Source organism: Lemur catta, chromosome 4 (assembly GCF_020740605.2).
Source record: "Lemur catta isolate mLemCat1 chromosome 4, mLemCat1.pri, whole genome shotgun sequence".
Taxonomy (NCBI): domain Eukaryota; kingdom Metazoa; phylum Chordata; class Mammalia; order Primates; family Lemuridae; genus Lemur; species Lemur catta.
The window spans coordinates 116,247,004-116,265,817 of record NC_059131.1 but is presented as its reverse complement, the minus strand read 5'-3'; the positions used below and the strand labels follow the sequence as shown (position 1 = coordinate 116,265,817).

General features: G+C 36.8%; 1 long non-coding RNA gene across 3 annotated transcripts; it reads left to right on the top strand.

Moving 5' to 3' along the window:
- Window positions 1-1,263: 1,263 nt before the first annotated feature.
- On the top strand, window positions 1,264-9,783 carry LOC123636538. 3 transcript variants are annotated; one of them, XR_006734578.1, is made up of 4 exons: window positions 1,264-1,378; window positions 6,001-6,188; window positions 9,180-9,258; window positions 9,681-9,783. It is a non-coding gene; the product is annotated as an uncharacterized LOC123636538 (long non-coding RNA). The 3 variants fall into 3 exon arrangements; XR_006734579.1 differs by having other exon boundaries at window positions 1,283-1,339; window positions 5,645-6,188; XR_006734577.1 differs by lacking the exon at window positions 1,264-1,378 and having other exon boundaries at window positions 5,521-6,188.
- Window positions 9,784-18,814: the final 9,031 nt, after the last annotated feature.

Below are 18,814 nucleotides of genomic sequence, written 5' to 3'. Positions count from 1 at the left end.
CCTGAGCAGGAGCGAGACCCCATCTCTACTAAAAATAGAAAGAAATTATCTGGACAGCTAAAAATATATATAGAAAAATTAGCCTGGCATGGTGGCGCATGCCTGTAGTCCCAGCTACTCGGGAAGCTAAGGCAGGAGGATTGCTTGAACCCAGGAGTTTCAGGTTGCTGTGAGCTAGGCTGACGCCATGGCACTCTAGCCTGGGCAACAGAGTGGGACTCTGTCTTAAAGTATAAAAAATATAAAAAAATAAAAATAAAAAGAAATCTGTTAATGAGAGATAAGCCATTGGATGTTTACTGAAACTCAAGAGGTCTCTTATGTAAATTGAAGGCGTATAGGTTTGTTTTAGGCTATTTTCCTTCTATAGCCTTAGGTCTGTTCATGATTTGGTGTCTCACTGTCATAAAGTATGATGTCTCCAAAAGGATAAAGGTGCACCTACCGTTTCATAGCCAGTATCTGAGCCTTAGGTTATTTCTGCAGTGCCCTTTGCCAAGAGGACGTCCATTCCATCACAGCTGGGGGGATTAAGATTTTATTTTAGTTCATACAAACCTGACTGTAGAGAGTTGTTCTTTTTCTCTTGATCCACCACAATCACTGTGCGGCCTCTTCTGAAGCTAGTGCTCTGTGGAATTATTTACATTAAGCAGAAAAATATTATCACCTTGCTATGAATACCTGGTCTACTCCTAGCAACACCAAACCTTAACAGTGCTAGGTGAGTTTCCAAATATTAGAGGTTGCTTCTCTCTTCTTAGTGTCTCCTTTTGACCAAGCTAAAGTCAGGTTTCTGGATGTAAATCAATGACCTCTACCATTTCTGTGATTTGCTAATCAGCTGCTTGTCTAGGGAGCATGGCCTATAGAAATACTAGGGCTTTTAATTCACCATCTTATAATAGGACATCTTTTTGTTTCTAAAGCATTTCATAGTCGTGAACTAACCTAAAATCATACCTACCACAACAATAAATATTTCTTTCTTTATCTTTTGGCAATTGATATATCTGAATGATGGCAATTAATGCAACCATCTGGAATTATTTTATTTCTGTGAGAAGCTTATATTTCAAGGCCTGATTTAAATTTCTTATAGCATACTCAGCTTCATAATTTTTAGTTTTTTTAAATTATTAACCACATAAAACCACATTAAAATCAAGGTTGTTTTGTCTATAAGGTTTAAATTATTGTGAATAGTTCCCAAAATGCTGGCAAGTAATTGTTGGGTTCTTTCTTTAGGTGATGAACGAAGAGTGGCTGGATTCAGAGTGAAGCAGCAATGAATAGAGACCTTTGAAGATGAAAGCAGTAATATTTCACAGGATGCCAGGTGACTGCCAGTAAAAGAGTCTGTGGAGAATAGGAACCAGTAAGTGTAGTAGAAACTCTGGAACTAAATCAATGGAAGTTTTCATACATTTTTCTATTGCTGTTATAGATCCCAAACAAGGTGGATATGGCTTGGCCACTAGATCTAACAAAATACTGAAATAAGCAGTAGGTCTCTAATGATTCCCACATACTTGAGTCAGCACTTGGTCAGAGTTTTCATGAACAAAACATGAAAAAGGATTTGTGAGCCTAGAATCCTAGAGAAAAATCTGATAGTTTATATTTCAGTATTTATGTTTAAATAGCAGCATGCTTCTTTTAACTTGAAAAGTACACAGTTATTAAAACATACTTCTATTAATATGTTTTACTAATATATAATTAACCTAATATCAACTCTCTTTTGGATTTGCCAGGTTTGGAGCACTTTAATTTTTGCACAGAGGGAAGTAAAACTTACTTTTTTGTTGTTTTTAAATACCAAGGTTGAAGGACAATGGCTCTCATAACAGTTTTGAATTATTTAAAACCTAAAGAGTTTTAACAAACCTAATGATTCCTATTTTCCTTTGTTTTGTAGAACAAAATTACTGTTTTGAATTTTGGAAAGCTAAAACAAAAAATAGTAGTTACAGAAGACATGATATAAATCATAACTAATGTCAGAAATAATTTCATACATTTTAAAAACACTGTAACAGTTGTAATTGAAAATAAATTATGAAAAGCAAACAAGACTTCTTTTTAAAAACTGATTTAGGAGTGTAAAAAACAATAACCAAAATTTAACAGAATTACAAGAAGAAACTTCCACATAAGCATAAAATAGCCCAGTCATTTTAAATAAAAATGTCACTCATTTTGTTTCTGCTTTATAAGTATTTATATAATAATTTAAAGGAAAGGACTTATAGGTTTAGACATACACAGATATATAAATATAAAAATTGGTAATAATAAAAATTCCCTATGGTTTTAACAAATAATTAACTAATCAGTATATTAAATAATACATATATATCATATTAAATTTGTCCTGTGGATAAACTATTAATTTCTTAAATAAGAAGGAAATCATATCTAGTTTCTTGTATACATATTTTCATGTCTCTAATTATCGTATCGTATATAATTATTTAAATTAAGTGTCTTCATATTAAATATAAATATTATATATCATAAAATATAATTTATATATTATAAATGAAATTATATAATATTTATATTAAATATCATCTTTAATTAAAATAACCTTTTCCAGACAGAAAAAAAGAACTAGAGAATAAAAAAAACATGAATTGTTTTACTGTTTTTTCTCCATCAACACATATTAACAATTGATTAACAATTGAAATAGATGAATATACACATATTCACATACATATACACACACATACATATTTATTTGTGTTGTATAATTTTGAACATACTGTATGTGCATGCATATATATATATATATATATATATATATATATATATCTCCTCTGAGGGCAACTGGAGGATATATATTTTGTCCTTAAGCCATTGCCATTCAAAAATAACAAGAATAGATATTATCATTATTTATAAGTGTTTTGTGTCTGTTTTTTACTAAGAAACTTTCCAGGCTTTCAAAACTTATTAATTAACTGAATGATTTATCTAAGATCTTAAAGGTAGATAAGGATAGGGAAATTGTAATTTATCTAATACATTAAATCCTTATGATTTGCAGCTTGTAAAAATATTATGAAATTAAAACGTTTAGAATGGCATCCATTATCATTTCATTTAGTTCAATATAAGTTGGTACATATAATTTTGTGTTTTAAGCAGTGATGAGATCAGTGGTAATTTACTTATAAATCCAATATAGGAAATTTATAAAATTTAAGTCACAAGAAATTTTACCCTCTTATTAAACAAACAAAAATATTGTTCCTAACATATGTTTCCATTGTAAGCTGATTTTTTAACATGAAATCATACCATACACTAAACTTTTTTGATGTTGAAACCAAAGCCATTACTTCTTAGCTCCTAACTATCGTAACAGAAGCTTACTATGTAAATAAGCTTTTAAGTGTCTACCAAAAGAAACACCACTTAATAACTTTTTTCTTCTTCCTTTTTACGTTTATAGCTTAATTGATGTATGATTAGCATACCCTAAAATTTGCCCACTGGAAATGTAAACTCAAATTGTTTTGATAAATTTGTACTTATGCAAACATCACCACAATCCAGTTTTAGAACATTTCCATCACCTGCAAAAAGTTCCTTCACAATCATTTGCAGTTAATCCCGTCTCCCACTCCCCACCTTAGAAAAATGCTGACCTACTTTGTCTCTATAAACTTACTTTCCTAGACATTGTATGTAAATGGAATCACACAATATGCAGACGTTTTTGGTCTGGCTCCTTTCACTCAGCATGTTTAAGTTTCATCCAGATTTTAGTACTTAGTAGTGTGCTTTTAATTACTGAATAGTATTCCATAGTATGTATATACCACATTTCTTTAATCATCTGCCAATTGATGCATATTTGGATTGCTTCCAGTTTGAGCCATTATGAACAACACTGCTAGAAACATCCACGTATGTGTCTCTGTATGAACGTGTTTTCATTTCTTTTAAAGAGATTCCCAGAAGTAGACTTACCAGGTTGTGTGGTAAGTCTAAGAAATTGCCAAACTGATTTCCAAGGTAGCTGTACCTTTTTACACTCCCACCTACAACATGTGGGGATTCCAGTTTCTCTGCATTCTCATCAACACTTGTTATTTTCTGGGTTACTGCAGTCATTTTAGTGGGTATGTAATAGTATATCATTATGGTTTTAATCTGAACTTCTCTAATGGTCAATAATGTTGAGTATTATCACAATGTGCTCATCATTCATAGGCCCATTAGCCATTCTTATATCTTCTTTGGTGAAATGTCTGTGCAAGTCTTTTGAACATTTTTTAGTTTTATTCTTATTGTTGAGGTTTACATGTTCTTTATATATTCTGGATTCAAGTCTATCATCAGATATATTATTTGTGATTTCATCGTCCAGTGTGTGGCTTGTATTTTAGTTTTCTTAATGGTGTCTTTAGAAGTGAAAAACTTTGTAATTTCTATAAAAATCCATTTTAATGTTTTCTTTTATGGACTATGCTTTTAATGTTGTCTGTATGAACATTTTCCACAACACAAGGTAATGCATTTTTTCCCTATTTCTTATTGCAATTTTAAAGTGCTGGCTCTTACATTTGGATTTATGATCCACTTTCAGTTAGTTTTTATGTGCTGTGTGAAGTAATAATGCTTTTTTTGGCTTATGGGTATTCAATTGTTTCAGCACTATTTGTTAAAAGACTGTATAACTTTGTCAAAAATCATCTGACCATAAATTTAAACATTTTTTAAGGACTCTCAAATAATTTTCATTGATCTATATACCTGATCTTGTGTCAACACCATGATGTCTTGATTACTGGAGATTTATAGTAAGTTTTGAAAACAGGTACATAAGTCCTTCAACTTCATTCTTTTATGTAAAAAATGTGTCTTCATTATTTTAAGTCCTTTTCATTTCCATATAAATTTTCAAATCAACTTGTCTATTCCAATAAAAATGTCTACTGGGATATTTATAGGACTTGCTTTGAATTTAGAGTTTAATTTGGGTAGAATTGTGATCTTGACAATACTGAATCTCTAATCAATGAATACAAAATGTCTTTCCACTTATTCCTATCTTCTAAATTTCTCTCCGTGATGTTTTATAATTTTCAGTGTACAGGTTTACAAATTTTTTGCTAAATTTATTCCTATTTTATTCTTCTTCATACTATTTTGAAAGAAATTTTTATTTCATTTTGTTTATTGCTAGTATATAGAAACAATTGATTTTTGTAGTTTGATCTTGTATCCTACAGAGTTATTAAGCTCATTTATAACCTTAAAAATCATCTGACCATAAATTTAAGCAGAAACAGAAAAATAAATGCCGTATGTTCTTATAAGTGTAAACTATGGCTACACCAGGGCACACAGAATGGTATAATGGAGACTTAAAAGGAGGGAGGCGGGAGGGGGTGAGGGATGAAAATTATTTATGGGGTACAATACACACTATTCAGGTGATGGGTACAAAAGCCCAGACTTCACTATATCACATATACATGTAACAGAATTCAACTTGTACCCTATTCTATCAAAATAAAACAAAAATGAACAAAATTTTACCATTAAATAAACATATAAATAAATAAATGGGCTACATGAGGGGTGGGAATCTCCTAGCGAGTGAGATCATTCTTGGCATTTTCAGGAAAAACTTGATGTCAGAAGCATCAATGTGAAAAACATCACTCCTCCATCCAGAAGAATTCAGGCTGCTTGGACTTATAGATGTGGCCAAAAGAGGGCCCAGCTCTGAGGTCATTAAGTTACTGAGCCCTTTTGATGACTCACTAGGACTAGATGTAGGACTTACCTCAGATATAAGCCCAACCCCTCCATTTCCAGAAGAGGAAGACCTCACAAGTCGGGACATCATTGAGAGATAGCAGAAAACTTTCCAATTTCATTGTGAGGAACAAAGCTGAGCTCTCTGATGGTTTATTTTCTAAGGACCTCTCTCAGGTGGCCACTTTCATTCCCACCACCTGAATTCTCTTTCTGCAGCCCAGGCTACAGTGGGAACTGCGTGGGCTTTCTCACTAAGAAAACCGACCTTGCTATGAAGCTCTCTCTGTCCGCGCATGTACGACGCATCTCTCACAGGCACAGCGATCCAGAAAACTCAAGTGGCCGTCTCCATTGCGGTCATCTGGACTTCCAGGCAAACAGGACACACAGGGGACAATGAGCAGGTAAGCTGAAGACTCTGGAAAGCAGGGCTGGCTCCGGACGAAATTTCTGGAAACCAAAGTGGCAAAGTGGAGGACTGTGGCAGCCAGAAACTGAGAAGTCATGGAGGATTAGGAAGCAGAGGGCAGGAAGCTGTAGAATAGATGAGACTCACTGGAAGTGGCAGGCAAGAGGGTGACCTTGAGACATGACCACAGGAAGGTGGTCACAGCCAAAGGGCGGGTGCTGGAGCCCAAGTTCAGCCCTTCAAGTCCATGCGGGCTCTGCTGCACTCAAGCTCGGCAACCAGCTTTTCATCACTACCCTTTGCCTGCCCGGCCAATCCCCAACTCCGCTCCAGGTGCGTCACAATGTCACCCCTGTGACCTCACACTCCCCCACTCCTGACCCCACCCACCTGTTATTTCATGGAGGCAAGTCCTCCTCTCTCTGTCCCTGTGCCAGGGGCACCCACTAGCTTCACCCCTGATGTCCTTCGAGCCGTTCCCTCTCACCTAGCCGCCTCCACTGGTCCAGCGGAGCAAGATGTCCCAAGTTTTCAGGTGGCTCATAATTGAGGCTCATTCCCAGGATGCTGGGATGACTGGGCCCCAGGAGCCAAGCAGACAGGCTTCACAAAAACACAGGGTAGGAAGGGGTCGGAGACTTGCAGCTGTCTACTGTCCTGATTCTGCCACCAGCATTTGCCCCCCCCTCCCTTTGAGGCACTTTCCCGGCCACGTCCATGAGTTCGGAGGGTGACAGTAAATCAGCTCGACCATAGCTGTGAGGAATAGGAACCAGGAGAAACTGAGCCCCCAGGTGTGCGCTCAGCTTTGGGGAGGCACAGCCTGGGGGCTTGGGTGTGGGGAAGAGAGTCTCTGAGGGCTGGGCTCCAAATTTGAGGATCAATTCAACAGTTCTTCCCCCACAGGAATCAAGTATTTTTTTTAATACTTTAATCTGTTGGGGAGCAGCCTGGATGGAATTAACATGCCACCTGGGGAGAAAAATTGATCAATGTCACACGTGCACAAAAAAGAGTATACTCATTCTATTTGACAACTTCATTTGATTATCCTAAAAAATAATGCATTGGAGGCACTGATAAAGTGGGTGTTAATAGGGTGTTATTTTTCATTATCAACATTGTAAAACATATATTTCACAACCTATTAAAGTCTTACTAATTGTCATTTTCTTACATAAAAGTACATCTCTAATTCCTATGTTACCTACAGCATTTTTATCTCAACTACTGCAAAGTTTGCCTGTTGATGGGCAATTGGATAGTACTTTTTAAATAGTTAAATCAAGCTAATATTTGAATTTTTAAAATGACATTCACTGGGCCAGGCGCAGTGGCTTACACTTGTAATCCTAGCACTCTGTAAGGCCAAGGCAGGAGGATCGTTTGAGCTCAGGAGTTCGAGACCAGCCTGAGCAAGAGCGAGACCGCATCTCTACTTAAATAAAAAAAAAAAAAATAGAAAGAAATTTGCTGGAAAACTAAAAATATATAGAAAAAAATTAGCTGGGAATGGTGGCACATGCTTGTAGTCCCAGCTACTTGGGAGGCTGAGGCAGAAGGATTGCTTGAGCCCTGGAGTTTGAGGTTGCTGTGAGCTAGGCAGATGCCAGGGCACTCTAGCCCAGGCAACAGAGTGAAACTCTGTCTCAAAAAAACAAAAACTTGATGTTCTTGAGCTTCATCTATGTTGAGACATTTAGCTGGCATTTATTCATTTTCACTGCTGAACTTTATTTTATTGTATGACTATATTACCATTTATTGATTCAGTCTTCTTTTACCAAAATTAGGTTGTTTTCAGTTTGGGGCTATTATGAGTCATGTTGTATGAACATTCTTATACACATATTCTGTTGAATGAGTACTGTACTCATGGTCTGTTGAAATAAATTCTAGTGTTACAGAAATGCATAGGTTCAATACCTTACTCGATGGTAACCTGATTTCCAAAGTTACTTTACTATTACACCCCAACCAACATTAGATGAATGTTCAAGTTCCTCCACATCCTGATCATTTTCACACATTTTAAACCTTATCAAAAAGATGGTGTACAAGGGTGCCTTATTTTGGTTTCAATTTTAATTTCTATTAATACAAATGAATTTTAGCATCATGTCATATACTTTGAGACAGTGTATTTTCTCTTCTGTGAAAAGCTTTATGTCACCTGACCATTTCTCCATAAGACTGTTATTTTTTAAATCTATTAAAGAGTCTATCGATTTCCCCATGATCTTCAATCCTCACTAACAGTAATATTTGTTACTCATGGAATCTCCATACAGTTCTCCACATTTCCTAGTTCCTTTTTGGATAGGTGGAACCATGCTTTTAATTTATGGGACAAGGTCTCTGAGCGGTCACTTTTAAGTCAAAGGACTTATGAGCTGGCACATGATCCTCTCGTTCTTGCTACTCTGGCCATAATGACCAAAACGACCACAAGGCTCCCAAACGTACAGCTACAAGATCATTAAGCTGCTTTTTGCCTGGATCCCTGAGTGATTCTGGGGAGCAGATTACGCATCCCACCCTCACCCACCCCAGCCAACTCACACTGGATTTGTGTTGTGAGAAATGTGAAGGAGAATCTGTTACTACTGTATATGCTAGTCTGACCTTGACTTAACTGCTCATTTATGAATCAAATTTCCAGGCAGGTAAAAGTTGGTTTTGAGCTCTGTGTTATGTTCCACAGGACCATTTATCTATCGCACAATGAACAGTATGTTATCTCAATGAGTATAAAGTGTTTTTTTATTTCAGCATATTATGGGGATACAAAAGTTTAGGTTATGTATATTGCCCTTTGCCTCCCTCCCCCAAGTCAGAGCTTCAAGCGTGTCCATCCCCCAGACAGTGCGCATCGCACTCATTATGTATGTATACACCCATCTCAGTAGGGAAAATCCCTGTACCTTCGTCTATCTTCAGGAGTGTTTTGACTATTTTTATTCTTTATTCTTTTATATATTTTTAGGATCATCTTCTCAAGTTCTGTGCCAGAAAAACCCCATTGAGATTTTGCCTGCAATTACATTAAATATATGATCACTTTGGTAAGAATTTGTATCTTTGCTCTACTGAATGTTTCATTAAAGAATATGTGCTCTACTGAATGTTTCATTTAAGAATATTTTATATCTCTGCATATTTGTTTAAAAATGTTTTTCAATATATTTTATAATTTTTTCATAAAGGATTTATACATCCTTTATTATATTAACCCCTAAATACTTCATATTTTCATGAAGTATTTTCTAAATAGTACCTGTTAAAAATTATTTCATACAATTGATCCCTACTTGTTTATGAATGTTCAATTAATTTTACATTTTGATATGTATCCAGCCACCTTATTAATTTTATTGTTTCTAATACTTAACTAAAATCTCCTTTAGATATTTAACATAAGCAATCATAGCATCTGTGAATAATGACAATATTTTTTATTCTTTCAAATATTTATCTTACTTCACAGATCCTGCCAGGATCGTCAGTATAATCTTGAGAAGAAATTATAATAGCAGGCATCTTTTCTAATCATTTAATATCCTATTAAGATGGGAGATATATATTTTGAATCTTTCCAGGGACTCAACTGGAAATTTTCATAATTAATTCAAGGTTAAAGATGCTTAAGTTAGAATTCAATTTAGGGGAGGTTTGTCAAAGATGTTAAAGGGCTCAAAACATTTGACCAAATCAAAATCAGAGAACACTGTAAAATAGTAGCCATTGATTTAACCAAAGTGATAATCAAAAGACTTTGAAAGCAGTACAGAAAGTTACATGGATGCAAAAACCTTCACCAGTAAGCTGGTAAACCCAGGCAAGAAAGTATGTTGAAGGGGTGATGCCACTGTGGGGGCAGGGGACATGCAGGGGACATGAGATACAGCCAACCCTCTTAGAGTATAGGAAGCTTGGTAATTTTTTACAGGATTTCACATGAACAGAAAAGAACAGAGAATAACATGACCACCTACTCCCCTGTTAACAAGTAAAAGATTACAAAACTCAATGTCCTCATGTATCTATGTAAAATCATCCCCTAGACAACAGTTCTCCCACTGTGGACAGCCACTCTCATCTGTGTTTGCTGATATTCTCTACTTATTTACATTGTTACTTCGTATGTTTGTATCTGTAAATGTGTATTTTTGGTTTGTTTGTTTTTATATCAATGGTAACATGTATGCTCTTCTGAAACTTGCTATTCTATGGTTTTGGGATTTATCCATGTTGATCTATATAGCTCAAGTTGGTTATTTTAACTGATGTGTAATATTCTAGTTTATACAACTACAATAATCTTCTCAATTGTTGAACATTTAAAATGTTTCCAATTTTCCATTACTATGTAGTGGTGAAATACAGTAAAATAATTTCACTATTATAATAAAAAATAATTTTTGCTAAAAAAAGAAAGTATGTTGACAACTTTGAAGACATTTCTAATTTTATAAAACTTTTCTTGTCATGTGAACTGAAAATTTGATTTAATTACTAAATATTTTGAGTGCTCATTTATTTAAACCAATTTTGCTGACTATACCAGATTTTATTATGTAGGCATTACATAGGACATAGTGCATGTGTATATGCATCAATATACCTAAATATATATATATATATATATATATATATATATATAATGTGTATATATATATACACACACATAAAGGTCTTAAAGTTTTCATTTTAGAATTTCAGTCATGAGATAGTAAAACATATAAACTCGCCAGTTTATAAAAACCAGTTGGATCTAAATCATTTTTCTGACAAAATGAGATAAGGTTAAGATTTTTTTAAGTAGGCCATCTTATAAAGGCTGTCAACCAAATTTTGGGTAAAGCAGTTTGACTCAGTTATCAATATACTGGATTGTACAAAGAACACTTAACTGTGAAAATATGACTGAAATATGTGAGAAGGCTGAAAACAAGAGTTCTTCTGACAAGTTCTGACAGTTTCTTGGACTCAATTCTTCATCCTTGAAGATAATAATGTCACCATTTCTTTTACTATAGGGAAGGTGTCTTTATAGGAATTTTATGTTTTACTTTTAAAAAAGGTCTGAATGGCAAAATATTTCTTTAAAAAAATCTGCTGGTTTTCAAGAGGGTTTCCTTTTTTAATAAGCAGTCTGCCAGAATAGCCAAGGATTTTATAAAAAGAGTTTAGCTAAGGGAATGATTAAGAGGAGAAATTGTAAAAGGGGAAGAAAAAAGTTCCAGAAATAAGAGCCTAAGCTGGCTTTCAGATAATATTTTGTGGCCAGGTAATCTTTGGGTCTTGACTGATTTTTTTTTTTCAGCTTCAATGTATCAATGAGATGTGCGTATCTTATTTAGAGTCTATAATTTTATAGCCACAGTCAGCAGAGAGAGACCAAACGGCTACAGGAGTCTACCCATGCCAGTTCCCTGTGATCCTTCCTATATAGCAAACACCAGGTCAGGGACTTTAACCAGCCCCAGCCCAAATGCTATCACCCAAGAATGGGAAATCTCTCTATTTTTCCAAATCTTGGAGGATCGTATTTTATTCTAGCTCTCCATGGACAGCCTCTTTTCAAACCACTCATATTTGAAAAGTAATTGCACCAACTTTAGGTATTCAAAAGAAAAACACATTTTCTAATAGATTTGGGAAAATAGCTTTATTTAGAGTCTATAATTTTATAGCCATGGTCAGCAGAGAGTTCAGTTGGCTGGTAACCCATAGGCCCAGCGGGTGCCATGCTCGGCAACCCTGATGCAGCCCAGGGTGAGCTCCGCCAGCCCACGTAGGGGCCTGAGTTGCAGCCACACATGCAGGACATGTGGGCAACAGAGCCAGAACAGCCCGGAGTCCGTGTGCTCTAGAGTGTGTCACTGGGGGAACGGTTTCCTGCTGGCGGTTGTGCTCATGTGCAGTGACGGCTCTCTGATGCATGCATGCACACTTGCTTTAACGGCTCTGGCGGTGCTTGTCCTTGCTTGGCTGTGTTTGGTGCTGCCTGGCGATTTGCTCCTGTCAGAAGTTGGAAACTGGGATTTCCCTTGTTGGAGGTCGTGGTCAGATCGAGTTGTCTTCATTGCACTGGACCCCTTCAGCAGCCCTGACAAGACCAGAGTGGGCCTGGAAGGCGAGGCAGGTGACAGCGCCTTCCTACAGCCATGGTACCACATCTGGAAAAAAGATCTCGGCAAAATTCACCAAGCTGCCAGCGCTGGTGACATAGCAAAAGTGAAGAGGATCCTTTCGCTGAAGAAAAAGGTCTTGGATGCCAGAGATAGAAAGAAGAGGTAATGGGAGCGGCCATTCCGGGCCTGGGTGCAGTTGGCGGGTGTGGGGGAAACGCCCTTCCCAGACTGGAGGGAGCCCGGAGTCCTGTCAGTGAGGGCTCCCGGCTGTCCTCCCTGTGGGCCCCGCAGCACCTGGGATGTGGAAACCTGGGAGGGGTCCAGCACCAAGGCCATCTTCATGGGCAGCAGCACAAAAACAAAACTTCAGCTGCTTCCCCGTTCACTCATGATTCCCCTTCTAGGACACTTTCTTGCCAATTTTAGCTACTTAACTAACACAAGTATATACGGTGTTTTATTGTTAATGTACACATTTTAAATCATTATGTTATACACCTTATAGAAAGGTACATAACGAGAGGAACAGTTCACACACTGTATCAAATTCTGTGCTAAAACATCTTAGCAAGAAGTTCAATATCCATTTTACGTCAATATAAAACTATGTAAATGTGTCCTTTACTCAAGGAACTTAGAAGGAGACTTTGAAGTGGTTAGATGCTACCATAGTCTTCAATAGGAAGACTCATTTTTCTGAAAATATGAGCTCTTAATAAATTTTACAGGAGCTAAATAAAAGTAATAAGGTTTCCAAATTTTTGAGTTACACATGGTGTCTGTCTTTTACTATTGTGATGACATGAAGAAAAATTTTGTGATGGAGTGAATAAGACTTGCACTTGTAGATATCGAAATGTGCTATTAATTTTCACAAATTAAATCATTTATTAACAGTTGAAGAGACAGATAAATGAATGGAACAGAATAGAAAATCTGGGAACACCCAAATATATGAAAGAATTTAGAACTTGATGGTGACAAATCAAACAAGAAAAAGCTGACCTCTAATTTCAAATTGGCAAAGTACTTTTTTTGCAGATCTACAAGTGCCCCCCACACATAGGAAAAAGTATTAAGTGTCTCTGCTAAGAGAAGGATTTTGAGTTAAAAGAGAAATGAGATACCATTAATGTATCCAGAAAGTTTGTAAGAATGAAGATATTAAATACTAATATTAAACATGGAAAATACTTATACTGGTACTTACAGTTTATGTTGCTGATTTCTTTTCAAATAGACAACTTGGTGGTAACTACATACAAATGAGACTGACACGCTGCCTGCCTACTGCACTAACGAGGCAACTGTAACTACACATTTAAAAATTGTATATGCCCTTTACCCATCAGTTCCATTATACTAAAATATCCTCAAGAAATAGAGATCATACAATTTGTTTTTCTCAGAAGTTAAAATAATAAGGTCTTAAGAGGAATGCATATGATGGATTTTGTAAATCAATTTGATTGTGTCCATAGATGGAATAATATGTGATCATAAAAGGTGGCATAGATACGTATGTGTGCTGACATGTGAAGAGTATTTAGGTATATCAAGTAAGAATAAAAGTCATTTTGATTATTATACATATACACAAACACACTGTCGTCTTGTGTTAGCTTAAAATATGCACACAATGTGATAAAATTTGTTATTTCTGGGCAATTAGCATGTACGATTTGAAAGTTCTAGTAAAAGTTTATTAAGGATATAATCCTGGGAAGAGCAGTAATATGAATCTTGCACAGATAGAAGTAATTTCTTAATTTCCATGAATTTATTTTAAAATTATTTTGTGGATTGGAGTATTCTGCCTACTTTTATCCCTTCAGAAGTAAAGCGAATCTTTACATACAGTTTTTTTAATGTACATATGTTTTGTTATATAGATTTATTACTTAAACGTTAGGGACCAGGCCACACAGCAGGGGGTGAGCAGCAGGTCAAGTTCCCCTGTATTTACAGCTGCTCCCCATTGCTCCCATCACCGCATCCGTTATGCCTGTTAGATGCCCCCCAACACACACCTGGTCCATGGAAAAATTGTCTTCCGTGAAACTGGCCCCTGGTGCACAAAAGGTTGGGGACTGCTGCCCTAAAGGACCTGTGCCCCAATGGAACTATAGTCCCACCTGGCTCTGTGGGCCCTCCTCCCTCTGAGGGCCCTCTAGGCTCTCAGTCACCTTCCCTGGCTCTGTGTCACCTCGTGGTCATGTGGCCACTCTTGGCTTTGTGTCCCCTTCAGGCTCTGAGGCCCCTTCTGATTTGTGTCCCCTCTTAACTCTCAGGCCCCTCTTGGATGTGTCCCTTCCTGCCTGTGACCCTCCTGCTATTTCTGAGGCCTCTCCCCACTCTTAGACCCCTCCTGGCTCGTATCCCCTGCTGGCCCTGAGGTTATTCCTGCTCTGAGACTCCTTCCAGCTCTGTCCCTTCCTGCCCGAGGCCACTCCTATCCTGTCTCCCCTCCTGGCCCTGTATCCAATCCTGGCATTAGGCCTCTCATGGCTGAATTTGTCCTTGTTCTGTGACAGTACCCCAAGTCACTTTGAATCCTGACTTCCCTCCTAGCCTTGAGGTTATTCCTGGCTCTATAAACCCTCCTGAGGCCCCTCCTGGCTCTGAGTCCCTTAATGGCTATGTAGCCTGTCATTACTCTGAGGCACCTGAGAGCTCTGTGTCCTCTGATGGCCCTGAGGCCCCTTCTGATTCTGTGCCCCCTTGTGCCTTTGTGTCCTCTCCTGTCTCTGAGGTCACATCTAGCCCTGAGACCCTTCATGGGTCTATTACTCATCCTGCTCTGTGTCTCCTCCTGATTCTGTGACCTCCTGGCTCTGTAACCATCTCATGCCTTATGTCCCCTCCTGGTTATGTGATGCAAGCTCTAAGCCCTCTTGTGACCCTATAGTCCCTCATGAACCTGAGGCCCCTCCTGTCCAAGTGTCCCATCTTTCTCTGTCTCCTTTCCTTGGTCTAGGCCCCTCCTCACTCTTGGTCCCCTCCTGTCCCTTTGATCCTCCTATCTCTGAGGCACCTCCTGGTCCTGAAACTCCTCTTCCCTCTGTGGCCCCTCCTGGCTCTCTGTTTTCTCCCTCATCTGAGGCCCCTCCTGGCTCTGCAGACACTCCTGGCTCTGCGGCCTTTCTTGGCTCTGTGGTTTCCCCTTACTGTGACTGTTTTTGACCCTGAGGCCCCTCCTGACTGTTTCTCCTCCTGACTAAATACACACACACACACACACACACACACACACACACACACACACACACACACACGTATCTCAGATTTTGAGAATATGTTTAATCCTACAAACACAATTTGAACTAAAGCCATTGTTTCAAGCAAACCTATTGTAATATGGTCAGGTCAAAATAACTCCACTCTTCCTCCCATATTAACACTGATTTGTACAAGCACCCGGGCTCCAGTTCCATTCCACCTGTCATTCTCAGACAACAGGGACACCTAGTAAATTGAAAAATTATAACTAAAGAAACAACTTCAGATACAATTCTGAAATAGTTGCATTAAAAACCATTATCAGTATCACTTCAGCTCTCACTGAGGTATATTTGACACCATGATGTTGAAAGCTGAAACATTTAATAGAGATGACCATGAGGTGACTGAAGATAAAACTGGCAATTTAGGAAAGAAGGAAAATTCTTTATGAGGCAAAAGTGTATTTTCTTAGCCAATAGGTGGATAATGCTCAAATAGAACTGTTCCCCACCCCAGTCACAGAGTAATTTTTAAATGTCTATATTTGGAATGATATGATGGTGAAACTTACAACAAATGAGAAAAATCTTAGCATAACTATTAAATCAGTTACTATGACATGTAATTTGTCTCTTTGGGGGGAGGCAGAGCAATTAGACATTTAAGAATTATGGTTTCTTACCATTCCTTAACTAAATTTCATAATATAAATATATAATGTAACATATATTAAGAAAATACTCTCTATTAACAGAAAAAATGTCACTAATATATCTGATTTCAAGATGATTTAGGAAGTGAAATAAAGTACCAAACACAGGAAGTAGCTGAATTTTTTTGGTAAATGTTTAAATCAGCAAGTTCCTATGTAAATTTCTGGAAGGCTCTATTTGAAAACAGAGAAACTACAAACAACTTACATGTCCAAGTGTTGACACTGGTGGAATGACTGTAGCTTTCTTACAAAAACAGAATTAGAGGACTCATATATACTTTTCAGTAAATATAAAGGGAACAAAGTTATATTAATGCCACATTTTAACATAAGAAAATAAGGACAGCTGAGAAATAGTCATAAAACTGTTCTACCATTGTTATGTTTTAGCCATACCTATCTGGTTTAAATCACATTAATTTCTATAGATTGTATCTGGTACCTTGGGATTTTTCCACAAATTTATCAAATACCCCTTGTGATTAGAAAGAAGAGTGTAACTAAATTTATGGTTTTAAACACTCACTCTGTTACCTACTAGCATTGATTTGGCAAGTGAGCCCCAAATTAACAAAGGTTCATGCAAACTATCTCACTGCTGAACTCTCAAATGAGGTTATCTGTCAGTATCAAAACACACCATATAAAGGAATATCATCCTGTAAATCAGCAATTCCATTTGTAGAAGTTTATTCTAAGGAAAGAAATTAAGCATGTAGGCAAAGTTTTGAGTTAACATGACCATCACACTGCTATTTTTAGCAGCAAAAAAAAAAGCCCTCCAAACCATATAACGATTCAATATAAATGGTTAAATTATGATACAACCAGCCGGGCACGGTGGCTGATGCCTGTAATCCTAGCACTCTGGGAGGCCGAGGTGGGTGGATCGCTTGAGCTCAGGAGCTGGAGACCAGCCTGAGCAAAAGCGAGACCCCGTCTCTACTAAAAATAGAAAAATTATCTGGCCAACTAAAATATATATAGAAAAAATTAGCCGGGCGTGGTGCTGCATGCCTGTAGTCCCAGCTACTCGGGAGGCTGAGGCAGTAGGATCGGTTAAGCCCAGGAGTTTGAGGTTGCTGTGAGCTGGGCTGACACCACAGCACTCACTCTAGCCTGGGCAGCAAAGCAAGACTCTGTCTCAAAAAAAAAAAAAAAATTATGATACAACCATACATTAGGAGGCTAATCACAAACTCACCAAGAATTATGTTAACTGTGAGAAAATGTCAGACAAAGACAAACTAAAGGAATATTTTATAAATAATTAGCAATTTACTCCTCACAGTTTTAAAGATCATGAAAGATCCTCTTCTCCTTGCCCCTGCAAAAAGGCTGAATTAGTTTTTTCTCTAATATGAAACTGTAAGTGTTATGTGTGATCCTGGATTGGGTCCTGAACCACAGTGTAGGGGACACTACAAAGGAGACTATTGAGATAAACAGTAGAATTTCAATATGGACTGTGAATTTCGTAATTATTTTGTATATATGTTAAGTTTTCTGATTTTGGTAATTATTCTCGAATTATGTAAAAGAATCATTCTTAGGAAATACACACTTAGGGGTGATTATGTATACAATTTACTCTCAAATGGTAAAAAATAAAGTATGTTTGTAAAGAGTTACAAAGCAAATGATAAAAAAAAGTGGAGCAAAATGTTAAAAATTGGTGAGTCTTGGTTAAGGGTTTAAGAAGCATCCTTTGTAGTATTGTCTTACTTCACTGTATGTTTAAAGTTATATAAACATTCTAAGTTCTAAAAATAAGATTGCAGAATGAGTATGTATGTTGCAACAAAGCCATTAAGAACTAAACTTTTTATCAGTAGAAATCTCATGTAATTACATTAATAATATATTACAATATTTTTTAAAATTGTAAATAAATTTAATTCCAGAAATTGAGTTCACCATTTATAAATACACCAAGACAGCCAATGCGATGCAATTTTGATTAAGCTTAGCTATAGTATTTTAACAGAACAGCAACTTTTCTAAAAGGTCATAGGTAAATGAGTTATTTTTCTAACTCAGAACATTTAATTGGTTTGATTGAGAAACCACCTTTTTAAACATAAAACAAAAACTATGAAGACATAATTGTTCAAAGAATCTGACAACCAATACTTCATTCTGATGTCCTTGGGATTCTAAAATATCCCAACAATGGCTGAATCTTCCCTACCATTAAACAAAAAATCCAAACACCTAAGGCTATTCTTAAAACTGTTTTATGAGCTTCTTCCCTGTTATTAAGCCATCTTCTCTTAAAAGAATTTTACACATAATTTGAACAAACAAGTGGGTCAATGCAGACATTTTACAAGACACCTTCCTTAGCGCAGAGACACTAAGCAGCAGATCATCTGCTGGAAACCTGTCATATTAAGCACTGGCTACACAATGAGCATGAATTGACAAACTTGGAGCAAATTTCAAAGGAGCTCACATTAAAAACTTGTGAGCTCTGTGAGTTAACAAACCACATAAAACTTGAAAAGGGAAAATTCTCGGTAGCAAGTAACCATGTAACTGACATGA